The 20,481-nt window shown below is 37.9% G+C and overlaps 1 pseudogene; it reads left to right on the forward strand.

The window, feature by feature from the left end:
• Nucleotides 1-4,008: 4,008 nt before the first annotated feature.
• On the forward strand, nucleotides 4,009-18,834 carry LOC118846791 (annotated as a pseudogene).
• Nucleotides 18,835-20,481: the final 1,647 nt, after the last annotated feature.

Raw genomic sequence — 20,481 nt, forward strand, 5'->3', positions numbered from 1 at the left:
TAATAAGGTTTTTTAAAAGAAGTTTTTCTTTTTCAAAGAAGTTTTTTTACACGTATTTCAATGGTTTCCCTGTTATGCAGAATATCTGGGTCTAGCACCATTGAACCAGGGGATATGGAAGCCTATCAGTTTCTTTAGCTGCTCCTCACCCTGAAGATACCTTTTTCTTCAGGGTCATTCCTGATGAGCTATCTTTGGATACTTCTTTTTTGATTTGAATTTTTACTTTACAAAATATCATCTCATGATCAGTTAAAAGTCTTAATGATTAATTTCCAAGTCTAATCCGATTTATTTTTAATTTTAGTAGCAGTTCTAGAATAGTCTGTTCACTCAGGTAATTTGCAGAAAATATAGTTTTTGTCTTATCATTTAGTAATATCTCCTTGCAGTAGCTCCAGAATCTCACAAAATTCTCTCATATGATATGTACTCTTTGAATTAAGATGATAGGATCATAGATTTAGATTTGAAAGGAACATTGGGGGTAGGATCTAGTTCAATCCCATCATTTTAAAGATAAAGAAACTGAGACCCTGGGAGGCTAAGTGTCTAGTTCAGGATCACATATAAGTATATGAATCTTGAACCCATGTCCTGTCACTACAGAGACAGTGATCTTTCTGCTGTTCCATGCAGTTACCCTAGCAGTTTCCTCTGTGCCTCTAGGTGGATTACAGGATGTCAGTGTTCTAAGCATTCAGCAGCTATACCAGCTTCCATATTTACAATGATGACAATAATATAACAGATATCAATACTTGATCACTCTATCATATCAAACTTATCTTAAAACAACAGGTCTGACTTGCAAAGGAAACATATACAAATACTAGCTATCATATTAAAGCCTAAAAACAAAAGAAAAAAAAAACATTAATTTTTCTCCAGTGGATTCCTTTAATTCCACAAGCACTAAAAGTGTTATGCCTGGGGATATTCATTAGAGTTGGTCTCCCAGAGGAGGTAAATCCAGGGAGAAGGTATTCTATATATTGGCTAAAACCATAACTCATAAGCCCTTGTTGTTGTATTTACTTTTAATGATCAGGCAGAACACAAAATTAGTTTAGATCAATGGCATTTGATAAATGGCACAGTGAAAAAAGTAGTGAAAGTTCCTCCATCTCTGTATAACTGGAACACAAACTTCCTTAAATATACTTACCATTAGTGGGAAGAGTGAACGTATGTAGGGCACGTACATGGAGACGTACAAACGTAGGTAAAGTGTGGTAGTACACATGCATAAAGGGACAGCTCATATTTTAGATGCTACAGGGCCGGTGTTGTTTTCTGATGATTCCATTAAACCATTTGTCTCTGACCAACATGTAGGCATACTTGGCACTCAGACAGACGCTGCTCCATTGGGTATCTTTTTAATTGGACACATGTTATCCTCCAGAAAGTAGCTGGCTAGACACTATTCCACTGAATATATAGTCTTTGTTGGATGTTAACAAGTCGGATGCTGCTGGTATACGGTTGTTTCCAACTTTTGATTTTCCCTGAAATCCTTGGCTATTATGCAGAGCAGAATGGGCAGAGCCAAGATGGTGGAGAAAAGGCAGCAACTTGCCTGATCTCTTGCCAAAACGCCTCCGAAAAACTTTAAATAATGCCATAAAACAATTCCTGGAGAAACAAAATCCACAAAAGGATGGGGTGAATAATTTTCCAGCCTGAGATAACTGTGGAAAAAACTTCTCATGTGGTTGGCAGGAAAAGTCTGTCACACTGGGTGAGAGTGAAGTGTAGTCCAGTGCAGTCTGGGCCAGTGAAGACAGGCCCCAGAAAACCAAAACAGTACTTGGGAGCCACTGAATCAGCAGTGGCAGCTGCAATGGCAGTGGCTGCTTCCAGAGCTCTCAGCCCACAGATGGTAAGGGGGTAGAACAACTGATCAGAAGCAGATTACAGGGGTCTCTTTACAGCTTCATTGGAGTGGTCCTCATTACAGTTCCAGGGTAGAAAAGAATGCTTGTGTTCACTCAGAGACCAGAGCAGGCCTGGACAGTGGTAAACACGCCTCTCCTTAGATCCTACCACTGTGGAAGAACTGAAAACTCAGAGGTCCCAAAGCATAAAACTGGGAAACAATTTTTACTACCAGTGTCTCTGATTCAGGCCTCATTTCTCAAATATGTGGAGAAGTGAGTCAAATTTGTAAGAATGCAAGTCATTCCCCAATTGGTAAATGGTCAAAGGATATGAACAGGCAGTTTTCAGAGAAAGAAATTGAAGCTATAACTACAGTCATATAAAAATGCTCTAAATCATTATTGATTAGAAAAATTCAAATTAAAACAACTCTGAGCTACCATCTCACACCTATCAGATTGGCTAATATTACAGAAAAGGAAAATAATGGGTGTTGGAGAAGACGTGGGAAAACTGGAACACTAACTAATTCGTTGTTGGTGGAGTTGTGAACTGATCTAACCATTCTGGAGATATATGTTTATATGTATATATATATATATATATATATATATATATATATATATATATATATATATATATATGTATGTATGTATGTATGTATAAAACCATTCTGGAACTATGCCCAAAGAGCTATAAAATTGTTCATACCCTTAAATCTGGCAATACCACTCCTAGGTCTGTATCCCAAAGTAATCATAAAAAGGGAAAACAATCCACCTGTACAAAAATATTAATAGAAGCTCTTTTAGTGATGGCAAAGAATTGGAAATTGAGGGGATTCCTATCAATTGGGAAATGGCTAAACAAGTTGTGGCATATGAATGTAATGAAACACTATTTTTTCCATGAGAAATAATGAGCAGACAGATTTCAGGAAAAAAAACCGAAAGACTTGCAAGAATTGATGCTGAGTGAAATGAGCAGAACCAGGAGAACATTGTACACAGTAACAGCAACATTATGCAATGATCAGCTTTGATAGATTTGGCTCTTCTCTGCAACACAGTGATCTAAAGACAATATCAAAAATTCATGATGGAAAATGCTGTCAACATCCAGAAAAAGAACTATGGAGTCTGAATGCAGATCAAAGCATATTCTTTTCATCTTTTTTGTTCTATTCTTTCTCAGTCTTTCCTTTTTGTTCTAATTCTTCTTTCACAATGTGACTAATAAGGAGATATGTTTAATATAGTTGTCCATGTATAATCTATATCAGATTGCTTGCCATCTTGGGGAGGAGGAAAGGGAGGGAGAAAAAAACTTTGGAACTCAATATCTTATAAAACTGAAGGTTGAAAACTTTCTTTATATGTAATTGGAAAAAAATAGTATTAGAAAGCTTACAGATCCCTAGAAGTATCTCTGAAAACTGCTTAACAAAATCCCTGAAGCTTGGGACAGAGCACCTTATACCCTGGAAACAGAGCCACACTTTAAAAGCAAAGAGTTAAAAAGACAAGAAATAGACTGGAAAAATGGCAAACAACAGAAAAATAAAATTCTGACCTTAGAAAGTTACTATAGTGACAACGATGATCAAAACACACACTAAGAAGATAACAAAGTTAGAGCTCCAACGTCTAAAGCCTCCAAGAAAAATGTGAATTGGTCGCAGGCCATGGAAGAGCTCAAAAAGGATTTTGAAAATCAAGTAAAAGAGGTAGAGGAAAAATTGGGAAGAGAAATGAGAATGATGCAAGAAAATAATGAAGAATAAGTCAACAGTTTGGTAACAGAGACACAAAAAATACTGAAGAAAATAATACCTTATGAAACAGACTAGGCCAAATGGTAAAAAAAGGTTCAAAAAGTCAGATGAGGAGACCAATGCCTTGAAAAGCTGAATTGGCCAAATGGAAAAAGAAGCACAAAAATTCACTGAAGAAAAAAACTTCTTAAAAAGTAGAATGGGGGGCAGAGCCAAGATGGCTCTGTGAAAGGAAGGAACTACTGGAGCTCTCTCACAAATTCTGTCATATACATCTAAAAAAGTGAATCTGAGCAGATTTGAGAGAGTTAGAAGTCACTAGTAGACTGAGAGGGGTAGGAGCACCAGGCATGTGGAACAGTACCAAACGAAACCAAGCAGGAACAGCAGAGGAATTCAGCCAGTGCGCAGGTCTGAGAGAGCACTGGGTGAGTAAAATGCCAGATCAGGAACAGGCCCAGGGCAGAAGTACTGGCTAAGACCCCGATCGAGCCCCAGGCCTCTCAGCCCAGGAAGGGAGTCTCTCAGAGCAGAGCACAGAGCCTGTGGCTGCGGGAGCAGCTAGTCTGACGGCCTCCAACCCACAGTCTAAAGGTTTGAAACTCGCCTTTTTGAACTTCTGGGAGCCATAGTGGCCAGGTAAATGACTTTAATCCCTCCCTTGAATAAACCGAGAAAATAATACCTCAGAAGAAACAGAGGGTCCAGAAGGGGGCTTCAGTAGTGAGAGAAGTGGGGGAGAGGGCTCTCCCTGTGGTGGCAGAAGGAGAATAGTGCGGGAAGAGAGGTGTCCCAGCAGCCCTCACCTCAGCAGAACAAGGAGAGTAACTGAGCCGCAGGGCGTGGAGCTAACAAAAGTCAACACCAGGAACCCACACTGGGTTTTGCACAGTCAGGGGAAGTGGCAGACACCAGCAGAGAGAAAAGCTGCGACCATCCATTCTGTAGAACAGTCCTGGGGAAGAGGTGACCCCCAGCAGCCAGATCAACCATCTCCCACACTTCATGAAACCAGAGGCCATATAACATAAAGCCAGTGAGCAGATCCACAGATTTCAACACAAGAAACTTGGGACGGAGCCCTGTGAGCCCCAGAAACAGAGATCCACTTTAGAAGCTAGGAGGAAAAAAAACAACATTAAAAAACATGCTAAGAAGCCAAAGACGATTGATTCGTATTATGGAGACAGGGAAGATCAAAATACCAATTCAGAAGAGGACAGCATGGACAGAACTCCCACATCTGAAACCTCAAAAGGGAAAGTGAACTGGTCTCCAGGCCAAAAAGCATTCCTGGAAGAACTCAAGGAGGATTTTAAAAACCAAATTAGGGAGGTAAAAGAAAAAATGGAAAAAAAAATTCAATGAGGAAAACGAATCTTTAAAAGGTAAATTGGTGAAATGGTTAAGGAAAATCAGAATATAAATGGAGAAAATGTCTCATTGTAAAGTAAAATCAGCCAAATGGAAAAGGAGATAGAGAAGATAAAGGAAAAAGCACAAAACATTAAAAATTAGAAATGGGCAAGTAGAAACTAATGACTCTATGAGACATCAAGAATCAGTCAAACAAAATCTAAAGAATGAAAAAATAGAAGAAAATGTGAAATATCTGATTGGAAAAATAACAGACCTGGAAAATCCAGGAGAGACAATCTAAGAATTATTGGTCTACCTGAAAGCTTTGATGAAAAAAGATCCCGGACAGTATCTTCCATGAAATCCTTAAGGAAAATTTCCCAGAGGTCCCAGAACCAGAGGGTAAAATTATCATCAAAAAAATCCATCGATCACCCCGTGAAAAAGATACCAAATTAGAAAAGTAGAATTGGCCAAATGGAAAAGGAGAGAAAAAAGTTTGAGGAAGAAAATAATTCCTTAAAAATTAGAATTGATCAAATGAGAGCTAACAACTTTATGAGAAATCAAGAAACAATAAAACAAAATCAAAAGAATGACAAAATAAAGACAAAGTGAAATATCTTATTGGAAAAACAACTGACTTGGAAAATACATCCAGGAGAGAAAATTTAAGAATTATTGGACTGAAAACCACAATAAAAAAGAGCCTAGATATTATCTTTCAATAAATTATCAAGGAATAAGGAAAAAGGACCCTTGTGTTCAAAAATATTTATAGTAGTACTTTCTTGTGGCAAAAGAATTAGAAATTGAGGGGATGCCCATCAATTAATGAATGACTGAACAAATTGTGGTATGTGGTTGTGATGGAATATTATTGTGCTATAAGAAATGATGAACAGGGTATTCTCAGAAAAATCTGGAAAGACTCACATGAGCAGATACAAAGTGAAACGTATTATGTACAAAGTAATAGCCATATAGTAAGATGATCAGTGGCGAATGATTTAGCTATTCTCAGAAATACAATGATCCAAAACAATTCTGAAGGACTTAGGGAGAAAAATGCTAACCATCCCTGGGATGGAGAGAGGGGCAGAAATCATGGTGTCTGAATACAGATTGAAGCATACTTTAAATTTTTTAAAATTTTTCTTGACTTTTTTTTTAGTCTGTTTTCTTTCACAACATGACTAATATGGAAATATATTTTTCATGACTACAGTTGTATAACATATTAAATTGTTTGCCTTCTCAATGAATGAAGTGAAGAGAGAGGAAGGGAAAGAATTTGGAGCCCAAAGTTTCAAAAAATTAATGTTGAAAATTGTTTTTGCATGTAATTGGTGGAAAATACTAAATACATTTAAAAAATAAGAGCATAAAAAGTTTTGCTTTTTGGTTCACAAGCCAGAAGCTTTTAAAAAATCATTTTTAATGCTCTAAATCACTATTGATTAGAGAAATGCAAATTAAAACATCTCTGAAATACCACCTCACATTTATCAGATTGGCTAACATGACAGAAAGAAAATGACAAATGGAGGGATGTGGAAAAATTGGGACACTAATGTATTGTTTGTAGAGTTGTGAACTGGTGCAACCATTCTGGAGAATAATTTGGAACCACACCCCAAGGTCTATAAAACTGTGTATATCCTTTGAGTCAGCAATACTCCTACTTGGTCTGTATGACAAAGAAATAAAAGATAAAAGAAAAGGACCTATTTGTACAAAAATATTTATAGCAGCTCTTTTTGTGGTAGCAAAGAATTAGAAATCAAAGAGATGCCTATCAATTGGCAAATGGCTGAACAACTTGTGTTATATGATTGTAATGAAATAGTATTGTGCTATAAGAAATAAAGGGAATGGTTTCAGAAAAACCTTGGAAGACTTATAGGAGCTAACGCAAAGTTAAGTGAGAAGAACAAGGACAGCATTCTATATAGTAACAGCAATATTTTAAGGATGATCAACTATGAAAGACTTAGGTACTCTGATTAAATCAGTGATCCAGAACAATTCCAAAGGACCCATGATGGAAAATACTATCCACCTCCAGAGACAGAACTGAAACTCTCAGTGTAGATTAACTCATATTTTCTTTATTTTTCTTTTTTTGTTTGTTTGTGTGTGTGTGTGTGTGTTTTCTTTGTGGGTGTGTATGTGTTTTCTTTCCCAACATGACTAATATGGAAATATGTTTTGCATGACTTCCCATGTAATGATTTATCTCGTATTGCTTGCCTTCTCAATCGGTGGGGCAAGGGTGGGTTGGAGGGAGAAAATTTGGGACTCAATTTTTTAAAAAAATGAATATTAAATTTTTTTACATATAATTGCTTCAAGGTCTGTTTGGTATAGTGTTAACCCCTATGTATGCCAATTTATTTCTGTAAGAAAGTTAGAAACTGCCTGTTCAGAGTCGTAGCAGATTGTGTTATGAAGAAGTGTTACTGTATTGAATAATTATACAACATCTCTTATGCAAAGAGATTAAATTTTTTGAATAAGATTATTATCATGTTCAACTCTTGATTATTAACCTGTGTATTATCTAGATTGTGGTCTAGCTGTGAGAAAAATGTTAAATTCCTAGTCGACCTTTGTTGGATACCTAATATGCTTCCCACCTTGTCCCTATTCTCAGTAGATTTGTGCTAAGGAAATTTAATAGCAGTCTAAACACAACATAATTAGAAAGATAAATCTGCTTTTAGAAAATAAAATAACTTAATGTATTCTTATACCAAAGATAATGGCTTAGGGTTCTTTCCTTGCTTTGAATTATCCTTACCACTGCTTTCTCTTCCATAACATGAAGAACTATGAAATGATTATATTCCTCTCTCTACTCTTTTAATCAGGAATATGACTCAACGTGTATTGGAGTCCTCATTTAACAGAGGGGAAAACTGAGGCATCAAGTGGTTTGATACTGACTTCTTAGGTATGAACTTCTTGACTAGGAATACAAGGATACAACAAAGCCAGGAAGAAGATCTCTGGACATTTAGCTCCTAGTTCTAAATTCTCTCAACTAAATGAAGTTTCCTTCCCTAGACAGTGCCCATGTGGTCACAATTTGATGTTGAAGTAACAGGACAAAGTTAATGATAAATAAATAATGATAAATAAAATGACAAAATTAAATGTCAGATGAATGAGATATTTAAACTCCCACTATTAGAATAAGGAAACAGGATTTTTTTTAAAAAAACATTTTAATAAAGCTGATTTACTGAAATTCTGAACTCTTTAATAAAGCTGGAAAGACTACCCTCTGAGAGAAAAGGATTCTGTTTTGAGCACATGTAGCAAAAATGTTATATACCCACCAATGGGATGATGTGTTACCATGAGGACGGAATGACATGTTATCCACCCAAAAGCTTTTCATCATTTGTTCTATTAAAAATACGCATTTTAAAATATAGTTCTATTTTCTTTTAAAGTTGTCAGTGATTTAGCAATGTTTGAAACATTGCCAAACTCTCAAACTTTTCTAACAGAAGGGTATAATTCCCTCCCTAATTCTCCTTCCCTCTTTTCCTCCCTCTGCTTTTGATTCTAGGTTAGCTTTCTGATGTTGGAAAAGTCAGATTGTTCTTGTGATCTATGTCACCAGCAGGACTTCTATTACAGGCCAAGATAATTTATACTGTACTCAAGGAGTCTCAGAGCCCCTGCCTCTCCTACCTCCTCCCACTCTTCATCCAACCTGCACATTCTTTGTCTTAATTTAGCTGCACTGAACAGTGGATCAGCTGTCAACATGGTCAATCTTCTACATTCAGTGGAGCCTGAAAGACACAGCACTTTGGCAGATACATACACACATACATATATATATATACACATACATTATACATATATATCATATATAATATATATGTATACACACATGTATACATATACACACATATATACACATATAGATATATGTGTATATACACATATGCATATATTGTATGTATACATGTGTATATATATACATACACACACACATATATATATAATGGATAGATATACCATATATATATATATATATATATATATATATATATATATAATGTATAGATATACACATGAACAGAGAGAGAGAGAGAGAGAGAGAGAGAGAGAGAGACAGAGGAGATTGATTGCATTATGGCCTTAGGCACAATATACTCCAAGCAAGGTTATTTATTTGGCAAAGTGCTGAAAAAGGGTGTATTCTGACATAATTTTAGGACACATAGGATAGATCACTTTGTTCTGTGCAGAGGCTTGATTTTTGTTTTTGTTTTTGTTCTAAAGTGTTCTCACATGAACATGTGTATAGTAGAGTAGGGCTAGGGGAGTCCTGCCAAGCCCTAGCTCACTATCCTCCCCTCCTCAAAGCCAAGCCCTCTTCATTGGCTCCTTTCTCTCTCTGCTCTTGTTCAGCTCTGAGAAAGAGACAATCTCTGTCCTTGACAAGGCCAACTTTTATATTTAGCTATATCATCCCAACCCAGGATCCTCCAGGCCCTTTCCCTTAGGATCATTCCCATCTCTTCTCACTGTTACCCTCAAGCTCTTCTTAGCTACTCACTCAGCCCTCACTCTCAACACACATGCTGAGGTCTTTCCCATCCTTTAAAAAAAAGAAAAACAAAATAAATTTACCTCTAACTTGCCATCCCCTCAACCAATATTATTTGATAACATTCTTCCTTTCAAAGCCAAACTCTGGGGAAAAACAAAAATCAAAACAGAAAACAAACACACTGGACCTGTACCTCCTTCCACCCAACTAAAATTGTTCTCTCCAAGATTTACAACAATCTCTTAATTCTAAAAGTCAGTGTCCTTTTCTCAATATTCATCCTTCTTAGGGCGTCTCAGCTTTTGATACTGTTGATAGTTTCTCTTGCATACTCTCTCTTAATTACTCTTTTGACACCCATCCTAGCTCTCCTTCTATCTACTTGACAACTCCTCAGTCTCCTTTGTTGGTTCACCATCCATCTCCTACCTCCTGAGAGTCTTCCCCAAGAATCTTTCCTGGTCCTCTCCTCTTTTTTCTGCACAATTTCTCAATAATCTCGGTTGTTCCCATGGGAACTAAGGAAATAGTTAGTACCATGGATAGAGTGCTAGACCTAGAATCAAAAAGACTTAAATTCAGATTCTTCTTCAGACCTACTAGCTATGTGAACCTGGGTAAGTCACTTAACCTCTGTTTGCCACAGTTTCCTTATATGTAAAATAATAATAATGATAATGATCATGATGGCACCACCTCCCAGAGTTGTTGTGAGGATCAAACAAAACAATGACTGTAAAATGCTTAGCACAATGCCTGACACATAGTAGATGCCATATATGTGTGTATGCATATGTATATATGTATATATATGCTATCTACTATTATTATTGACATATGCACATATGTATTAATATATCACTATATATATACATATCACTTTGCAAACCTTAAACAGTTTTATTATTATTTTTGGTTCAATTATCATCTCAATGTAAATGACTCCTAAACTTCTGGATATAATCCTAATTGTGCTATTGCATTCTAGTCCTACGCCCCAACTGTCTGCTGGATGTCCCATAGGCATCTCAAGATTAATATTTTCAAAATGGAACTCCTTTCCCCCCACTTGCATCCTTATGTCCCTGTTTATGTTGAATACCTTCCTATTTTTAGGCACTCAGCTTCCCCAAAGTCTGATTTCCCTTTCCTGTCTCCAGGCCTTTGCACAGTCTGTCTCTCCTGCTTGGAATGCATTGGGAGATAGGATACAATGTGTGCATACACATTTACCTTCATCCTATACCTACTGCTCCTCCTTACAATCCTTAGTTTCTTTCAAGGCTCTGCAAAGGCACTGCCTCCTAAATGATGCATTCATTACCACCACCCCCCCACCCCGTCCCCATTGTTAGTGCTTTTGTGACTCTCAAATTATCTTAAATTTCATTATCTTTTTACACGGTAATGTGAGTTGAGGGCAGGAGCTGTTTACTTTGTAAAATGTTAGCTTTTATGATCCTAGCACCTAGCAATTGCCTTGAGTACAGTAGATGCTTAATAAATGTTTTTTAGATAGAATTGAACTTCCCATGCTGTGCCACTTGACCTTGTCCTTGAACTATGACCTAACTTTGTCTTTCTCAGTCCCTTTCCTTTTTCTCTGATGGTTCTTTCCTGATAGACACTTCTCTGCACTCCTGCCCCCTAGCCTACTGTTTCACTTTGCATCCTGTATTTTAAGGAGAGTGAGAGTGTTGCTGCATGCATGACGGGCTCTGCTTTTCTTGCTTTATTAGTTTTCATTAGTTTTCTTAGTCCTGCAAATGGCACTGTGTCCTAAAGAGGACCGACAATAAATAGGCAAATACGACAGACTGGGTTCAGGCTAAGGCTGTGCAAATACACATCGACTTTATTATGTTTTGGTCTATTGGAGGGGAAAAAAAAATACCTTTCACCTTCTTTAATACATATGCAATGGGAAAAAAAAAGTTTGTAAAAGTTAAGGATCTATTTTTAGGAACAGATACACATATACAGCAAAATTTTCTTTTAAACCTAAGTCTATTTTGTAATCTTTATTTAAATCTCCCATGTCAAAGTATTGCTGGACTTTAGAACCAAATAAACTCATTTGTATTCTATAAGCAGAGAATAAGAGGTAAGGACATAAAGTGATAATTTTCCTGTTTATCCTGTATATAACTTGCCTTATGTATATTCGTGTGTGTGTTGTTTGTAGCATTAGATTGTAAGTGCCTTGAGACTAGGAACTGTCTTTTGCCTCTTTTTGTATCCCCAGCTCTTAGTGCAGTGCCTGGCACATAGTAGGCACTCAACAAATGTTTATTGATTGATTGATGTCTAAAATTTAACTACTTATTGTGCTCAGATTCTGCTATTATAACACAGATTTTTAAAAGCCTAGATTTGAGTAGTATACAAAATGTGTAAAGCACGTGAAAACAGTCTCATAAGTTGAAAATACTATATTTAAATATTTTGTTACCTCCTCCACTCCACCTCCAAAGTTTGAGTTAAAGATACTAATTTATAAATTCACAATTTTTTTTCTGTGTATAAATATTCTATTCCCACTGCAAGCATATATAATAAATGTGTAAGAGGCCTGGGCAGCTCAAGAATTCTCTAATCCTTAGAGCACATGACTTAAGTTCCAGCACTGCATGGAAAAGGATTTGGTTTCTGATCATGAGTCGTAGGTACTATAGAATGATGAAGATTTCTCTAACTTATTATTGAGCCAGTATAACTGATGACTGTGAAATGTCTGAGCTGGATCTGATGTGCATACAAAAATGTATGACATACCCATCTCAGCCTCTTTTGTTTCCTGGTATATAGAGAGACAAGTCAGGTATAGGGGAAGGATTAAGCATGGCTGCCTTCCATCCTACCTCCCATCCAGATGCTTCATGTCTACGAGCATAAGAGGATTCTATTTTTTTGTCCTATTTTTTCTGAACTTGAATGAATTAATATTCTGGGAGAGGAGCTCCCAGTCCACTGTGAATTTGGGGGATTCATCAAAGGCAGAGGATGTCTCATTGGAAACTGAAATAAGTAGCGGAGTTCATCAGAGATGGTAGCAGTGCCTATTAGAGAAGTAGTAGCCAATGACAGAGGAAACACATGCAGTCCTGTGTGGAAAGAGAATCATACAAATACGGTGACAGCTTCAGGCTTTGTTACGTTTGGATACAGAGACGCATAGATTTTGTAACTCTGGGCACCTGTATTCCAAATTCAAGTGTAGTTAGATGGCACAGTGTATAGAGGGGCAGGCCTGGATTCAAGAAACCCTGAATTCTAATCCAGCCTCAGACATTAATTATCTGTATGGCCCTGAGCAAGGCCTTTTGTCTGTCAGCTTCAGTTTCCTTGACTATAAAATGGGCATGATAATAGAACCTACCTCACAGGATTATTGTTTGTAAAACAGTACAGTGCTTAGCACATAGTAGGTGTTTAATAAATGCATGTTCCCTGACTCCTCAGGATATGTTACAAATATATATGTATATATTTTTATATAGTTATGGATGACCAACAACAACCAAAGAAGTATTCATTAATTCATTAATATACGCTGAGCTAAATGTCGTGGAGTATACAAAGAAGACTAGGACATAGTTTTTGTTATGGAGGAGATTACCCTCTAGAAGAGAAGACATCTATGAGAAAAGACGATATATGATAAATGCCATATTGAGTAGGACAGAAATTAAATGCCTGTGTAATCTTCTCTTTCCCTTCGCTATAGTCATTAGCAATAGACATTTCTTTATGGCCCACCATGTAGATAAGAGAGGCAACTTGGCAGAGGAGAAAGGCGGGGGGGGGAGAGGGGAAGGGAGACAGAGAGAGACAGAGACAGAGACACAGAGAGAGAGAGAGAGAAAGAGAGAGAGAGAGAGAGAGAGAGAGAGAGAGAAAGGGAGAGACAGAGAGACAGAGGGGGACAGAGAGAGAGAGACAGGTGGTCTCACATTTAAGAGGACAAGAGTTCAAGTCACATCTCTGATATGTCCCTGCTGGGGGACCTTGGACAAGTCCCTTAAGCTCTATGAGTCCAAGGTTACTGACTAAATATTGTAGAGGAGCTGAATATCTACATTAGAACTCTCTCTCCCTTCAAAGAGTGTTCCTTATACCAATGACATTGCAGGTCTTCCTACCCCCGCCTCCTTTAACCCCAAAGATGTTAGATTGTTCTAAGAGCTGAGTGTTGAAAGAAGTATTATAACACACCTCCTCCGGCCCTAGGGGGTCATAAAATTTATTTGGGGAGAATTCATAAACACCTATATTTCAATATTTTAAGGCCCCTCCCCACCAAAATTTCATCAGTGTAGGTACACTCTATCAGGAAAGGTCACACCTCTCTGTGCCTTAGTGGACATTTTTTAAGAGGTGGTGTTGTTAAAAAAAAATGTTAGTTAACAAGAATTCATTAAATGCCTACTATGTGTCAGGCACTGTCCTAAGAACTGAATATTCAAAGAAAGACAGAAAGAAAAAAGTTCCTATTCTTAAGGAGCTTCCAGTTGAATGGGGACAACATGCACACCTCTATGTACAAACAGGATATATACACAGTAAGTTGGAGATACTCTAAGCAGGAAGGCACTAAGATGAAAGAAGTCTGGGAAAGGTTTCTCGAGGAAGATGGGATTTCACTTGCAACTTGAAGGAAGCCAGTGAAGCCAGGAGAGAGAGATGAGGAAGGAGAGAATTCAAGGTATGGGGGACAGCCTGTGAAAATATGAAAACTAAGGAGATGGAGTATCTTGTTCAATGATCAGCAAGGAGCCCAGTGTTACTGGACTGCAGAGTTCATTATGGGGTGTAAAATATAAGAAGACTGGCAAACCCAGTTACTCACCTGTGGTGAATCCTCCACACTTGGCTTATAGAGGCAGTGAGATGGCACGGTAGATAAAGTACCAAGCCTGGAATCAGGAACATCTGAGTTCAAATCCAGCCTCAGACATTTACTAGCTGTACGATTCTAGGTAAGTCATTTAACTTCTGCTTGCCTCAGTTTCTTCATCTGTAAAATGGGGATAATAATAGCATCTATCACTCAGGGTTGTTAGGATCAAGGAGGTAGTATTTGTAAAGCGCTTGGCACAGTGCTTGGCACATAGTAGACACTAACTCAATCTTAGCTATTATTAGATGGCAGGTACACACTCCATCCTTGGGTGTGTACTGAAAGATTTCATCTTGAGGAGGCCTGCCAGAGTTTGTGATCCACTGGCATAATGGAAACCTGGGTCCCTTTCATGCTATTGTGATCCATCTGAGTAAGACTTAAGTGACATGCCTTCAGTACTTAAACGACAATGTATGCTGACATATATTAACTATGAAGTAAGTGTTGCTATCAATTAGACAGTTAACAGGCCAGCAACCCTGTGCACCCTGTGATCTGATCAGGTCACTCCTTTGATGAAGAAGCTGAATTTGCTCCCTGTTGTCTCTAGCAAAAAACAAAAAAACACCAAACTCCTCATTCATCTAATGTTCTTTGCCATCTGGCTTTGACCTATCTTTCCAGACTCGTCATACAATCTTTCACTCTGTACATTCTACCTTGAAACCAAATTGGGCCACTTGCTGTTCCTCTGATACAACCTTCTGTTTCCAGTTTCTTCACCTATACACAAACTCTTCCCCATGCCTAGAAGATCTCTTCGCTTCAATGTCCTAGATTTCTAGCTTCCTTCCTCAGTTGACACCTACAATAAAAAGCCTTCCTCAGGATGCTCCCACTTGAAATTACCTTGCATAGACTTTGCATGCACACACAAACACAACATCTGAGGCTACCATCCCAAAACCCTATTTACATTGGTAGTATGGGTCCCCTGAGGTTGGCTGGTTCCATCTCCTCCTCCAGCTTATAGATGAACCTGATGGACAAGGGGTAGGGTAGGTGGGAAAAGTGGCTTTCTAGCAGTGTAACTTGTGACTTCCCACCATTGTGCTTTGGTTAATAGTTATCAGTTGATTTCAGTTATTCTGTCAGACTTAATTAGCTTTCAGAAATTGATATTTACTATGGTGATGTAGTATGAACAACTGGTACAAAATGCCACCTCTCTGCAAACCAGGGCATGCCCTCTCATAAGTACATACAGATACTGGGAGAAAGTAGGCTCAAACTTACAAGGACATGTGGTCAAGTGAAGAACTTGAAACTTCTAGATTTTTTTTGTTGGATATCCTTGCCTTCCTGTCCCCCTCCCACCCCCACCACCCACTTTGTGGGACCGTCAGGAAGTTCCCCATGGCTATGATGGAGCTTTCTATTGGGTTTTTTAGAGGGTACAGAAGCTACATTCTTTCCTTGGTGTGTCTAGTTTGTTCTCAATCCCCAACGTAGACACTACCACTAGTCAGTACTATTTCAGGGACACTCCTAGGATGTCAATATAAAATTTAAATCTTCTAGATATTTTAAAGTTCAAAGGGTATTTCTGTATTTATGCATAGGGTGGGTATGAGGAGAGACTCATCTACTCTTCTTTTCCTTCCCCCTAAAATGAATACTTATCTGAGGTTTGACTGGAGCTGTTCTCTCGTCTAGCTTGCCAGATACTCAAATGCTCAGGTTTGGAAATAACTTGCTGTTTTATATACGTCCCACCCGTCATGACTAAGTGTTCTTAGCTTATTCCAATAGATTTGCTCTACAGCATCTATCCATTTCATCCAATGGCTAAATGTGGTCTACTCTTTTCCACTTGATTATCGGGATTTCTGGCACTTACCTTAATGTCTTTGATCGAGTGATTGATTCAATCCTACCACATACTTCCTGTTGATTGAGTAAACCTGGAAATCTAGGTTTTCTCTAATTGAGGTAAGGGTTTTGAACATCTCTTTTACCTTTATTTTATGTTTATTTACATATTTATGTATATATGCTTGGTTTTTTCTCTAATAGAATCTAAGCTTTTGAAGTACAGGGATTTTTTTGTGTGTCTTTGTATCTCTAGTGACTGGCAGATAGCAGGGATTTAATAAATGCTTGCTAAATGCAGTAGCATTTCAGAGGCTGGAAAAATCATTGAGGACTGGGAAGGTGTGTATTTCAGTGAACAGTTTATGGCAGAAGTGGTACAGGAATTGAGCCTGGAAAAATAATAATAGTTGATATTTATATATAGTTGACATGGTACAGTGGAACATATGTTGTCTCTAGAATCAGACGTCTCAAATTCTCATCTATTAAGTGAGGGGTTTGGCCTAGACCTCCTCTAAAGTTCTCCTTGCTTTAAATCTATGATCCTCTGATCCCATATAATTCTAAAAGGTTGTTAAAGTATGTATATGTATTTAACTTTCACAACAACCCTGGGAGAGAGGTGCTATTATTACCCCCATTTTACTGATGAGAAAACTGAGAATCTAAGAGATTAACTGAAATGCCCCAGCTAATGTTTGAGATGGGATTCAAACCCAGCTCTTTCTGACTTAAGGTTTTCTAGGGCTCTCTCAACTATTACATGTTGTCCCATCGCTGTGAAATAAATATAGATTTAGACAAATGAAGAAGAGGGGAAAAAGACATTTATAGCAGAGAAAGTAATCTAAACAAAAACATGGAGTCATGAATGTGCACAGTATTTTCAGAGAAAAAAGACAAAGTGACTTATGTGGTCTGGATAGGAGGATTCCTGTATGGGAGGAACATGAGACAAGATTATTTTTTGTTCAGTCCTTAGAGACCCCATTTAGGGTTTTCTTGGCTAACATACTGGAGTGGTTTGCCATTTCCTCCTCTAGCACATTTTACAGATGAGAAAATTGAGGCAGTGTTAAGTGACTTGCCCAGGGTCACACAGCTTGTAAGTGCATGAGAGATTTGAACTCAGGTCTTCCTGACCCAAGGCCTGGAGCTGCCTCCATTTTACCACTTAGTTTCCCCTTAGATTGAAGTGGGGAGCAAAGTTCTTTGTCAAAGATTTTGCAGTTTGTTCTTTATTTTTGTCTCTCCTCCATCCTAGGAACTCATTGTGTTTGGATGGAGAGGCAATATTACATATAGAAATAGGATGCCTTATAGACTGAGTTTAGAAATGTAGACTTTAAAGGAGTTGCTTAAGAGCTGCTGTATTAGCAAGTAACAGATGGTAAACTTCAAATGATTTTTGATTATCCATTGAAAACTTCAGTCTACACAACCCCATGAATTCGATGCCTTTAGTGCACCCTTCCTATTCTGAGCTACCCTGTCCGCTGCTGCTCCCTGTCCTGCTTGACATCCCAAGTCTTTGGAGCACCATGGTCTGCTGAAAGGGGGTCTGGCAACCCAGCTTAGTCTTCCTGGCTGTGCTGCACTGGTACCTGAGGGCTACTGGGGTGGATAGCGAGACCCAGGAGTACCAATGCATGCTCAGAAATGTGTCAGTAGATAAAGCTGGCCTGCTGCAGTGGCACCTGGACTATGGCAGACCTATAGCATTGACTCCCCCAAGGTGGAGGTCAGAGGCCAGGTCATGACTCCCCTGCTGCTACACAGAATTGCAGATAATCTGGTATATGATCCTTGAAGATGTTTCCATGTTCCACCTGACATCAAACAATAGATTGCTTTGCTGCAGAGGGGAGAGCTATATTTCAAGAGAAAATATCACAGACAGCCTTCCACAATGCAATTACTGTTGTCTTCTATAACAATAAATCTAATGAAGACACTATGACTCACTGAGGAATGGGAGATACTGTTGCTATGATTATTACAGAATTGAGGGGTAAGGGCATCTTGAGTTAATCTGGTAAAGAACATCTCTGTACAAATGACCACAGCTATTGGGACTCATGTACCACAAGAGAACTTCAGCCATGGTTCTTGAGTCTTCCTGTCAATATCCTTTATGATTTTGATGGTTATTTCTTTAGCATGGCTGGTATTTTAGTTCATATGGAAGATTGGGTCCACAAATGCCTGGGTCAGCAACCAGCATTGTCTTAGAGATGTAGCCAAGAAAGCCCTCAGCAAACTGACAAAAACAGTAAGGAAGGGTGAAACAGACCCATATTTGATCATTGCACTGTATGAGTAGAGAGCTACAAGCAAAATGATACCTTTCATATTCTGCCCTGTGAGCATGTTTTTCACAAAACCTGTGTAGATCCCTGAGTTAGTGAACATTGTCCTTATCCTATGTGTGAAGGGAATATTTTGAAGGCCTTGGGGATTATGGAGAATGGTTTATTATTGCCAGTTTTGACCACCTCAACATCTTCTGTCTCTGCTACATGATGGTCAGAGACATATCTAGATTTAATGCTAAGGAAACAGAATGGTTTTGAAGGAAGAAGTGGTTTCTGACAGCTCTGAAGAGAGACCATTTTTCTGATCATCGTTTACCAAACATGCCACACAAGCACTTGTTTTTAGTACATTTTATTTTTTCATAAAATTGGCAATGACAAAGCTTTGTGTTAAAATAAATGATAAAGAAGAAAAATTCAGTCTATTTTAAGCAGAATCAGATGAGTATGTGATTATCACAGTCTCCTTGGGAATCTCATATTGACTTACTACATTCTAAGAGTCTTTGCAACTTCTTAAGCCTCCACATTCATCTTTCATCAAAGCCCAAGGAAATAATAACATTCACTGAGAACCTACTTGTTAAACACACATCCAACATATAAATAAGCACAAATATTTATAAGTACATGCAACCAGCTATTCATATAATATCATGTATGTGTGCCTTTGTACCAAATGAATTCAGTGGAAGAGATAGGTGTATTTTTGGTAAAAAGTATTGATATGTCATTTCTAGTTCATTCATTTTCAAACTACTTGATAATTACATTTAAAGTAGATGCTCAATAAATGTTAAATGTCTGAAGAAAGTTAATTTTTGGAGTGATTAGCACACACAGACGACACTTTGAAGACAATTTCCCTATCATTTCACTGAAGAATTTCTTCCTCTTCCAATTTTGGTTGGTTGCAAGGAGATTAGATTTAGTAACAAAGCTTGCCTTGAAACTACTAGATATTTTCCATATAGGAAATTCAGAAACAAAAAAATTATCAGATAATCTCTCAAGAAATGAATTAGTATTATTTCGCCTATGTTCAACTACTGACACAATGTGCAATAAATAATTAGGCATAGTTATAACTGGGGCTAGAAAAGAGCAGTTCCTGCCCTGATCCTGCCCTTTTTCTGGTCAATAACATTTACTAAGCACCTACTATGTGCCAGGCACTCTGCTAAGCTCTGGGCATATAATAAAAAGTAAAAGATAAACCTTTCCCTCCAGGAGCTCATAATCTAGTAGGGCAGACAAGTAAACAGGTATGTACAAACAAATTGTATATGGGATAACTAGGAACTAATTAAAAGAGAGAATGCATTAGAATTTTTAAGGTTTGGGAAAGGCTTTCTGTATAAGATGAAATTTTACCTGGGCATTAAAAATAGCCAGGGAAGCCAATAGGAGGAATTGAGAAGGGAGATAATTTCAGGCATAGGGGACAGCCAGAGAAAATGCCAAGAGATAGAGTGTCTCTTTAAAGAATAGCCAGGAGGCCTGTGTTACTTGAATGTGAAGTGTAAGAAGAGTGGAAAGGTAGGAGATGGCCACTTTAGAAAGGACTTTGAACATAAGACAGTGGATTTTATAAATGCAAGATGTCTCAGTAAGAAAATTACTTCTCACAGCGCAGAACAGTAACTGTTCTACATGGTACAAAAATGGGACTGTAGGGGTAAGGAATATGAATACTTTTATGGCAGGATAGAATAAGGAGTCTGGCATCTCTGATGCTTTGGGCATCATTTACCCAAGCTAAGGCTGAGGGTTGGGGTATATATGACAACAATAGGTGTCTCTTAATTTTTATACCTCCCTGTTGAGACATGTTGGGTATATAAACATGAGGTAG

Source organism: Trichosurus vulpecula, chromosome 4, assembly GCF_011100635.1.
Source record: "Trichosurus vulpecula isolate mTriVul1 chromosome 4, mTriVul1.pri, whole genome shotgun sequence".
In the NCBI taxonomy this organism is placed as follows: Eukaryota; Metazoa; Chordata; class Mammalia; order Diprotodontia; family Phalangeridae; genus Trichosurus; species Trichosurus vulpecula.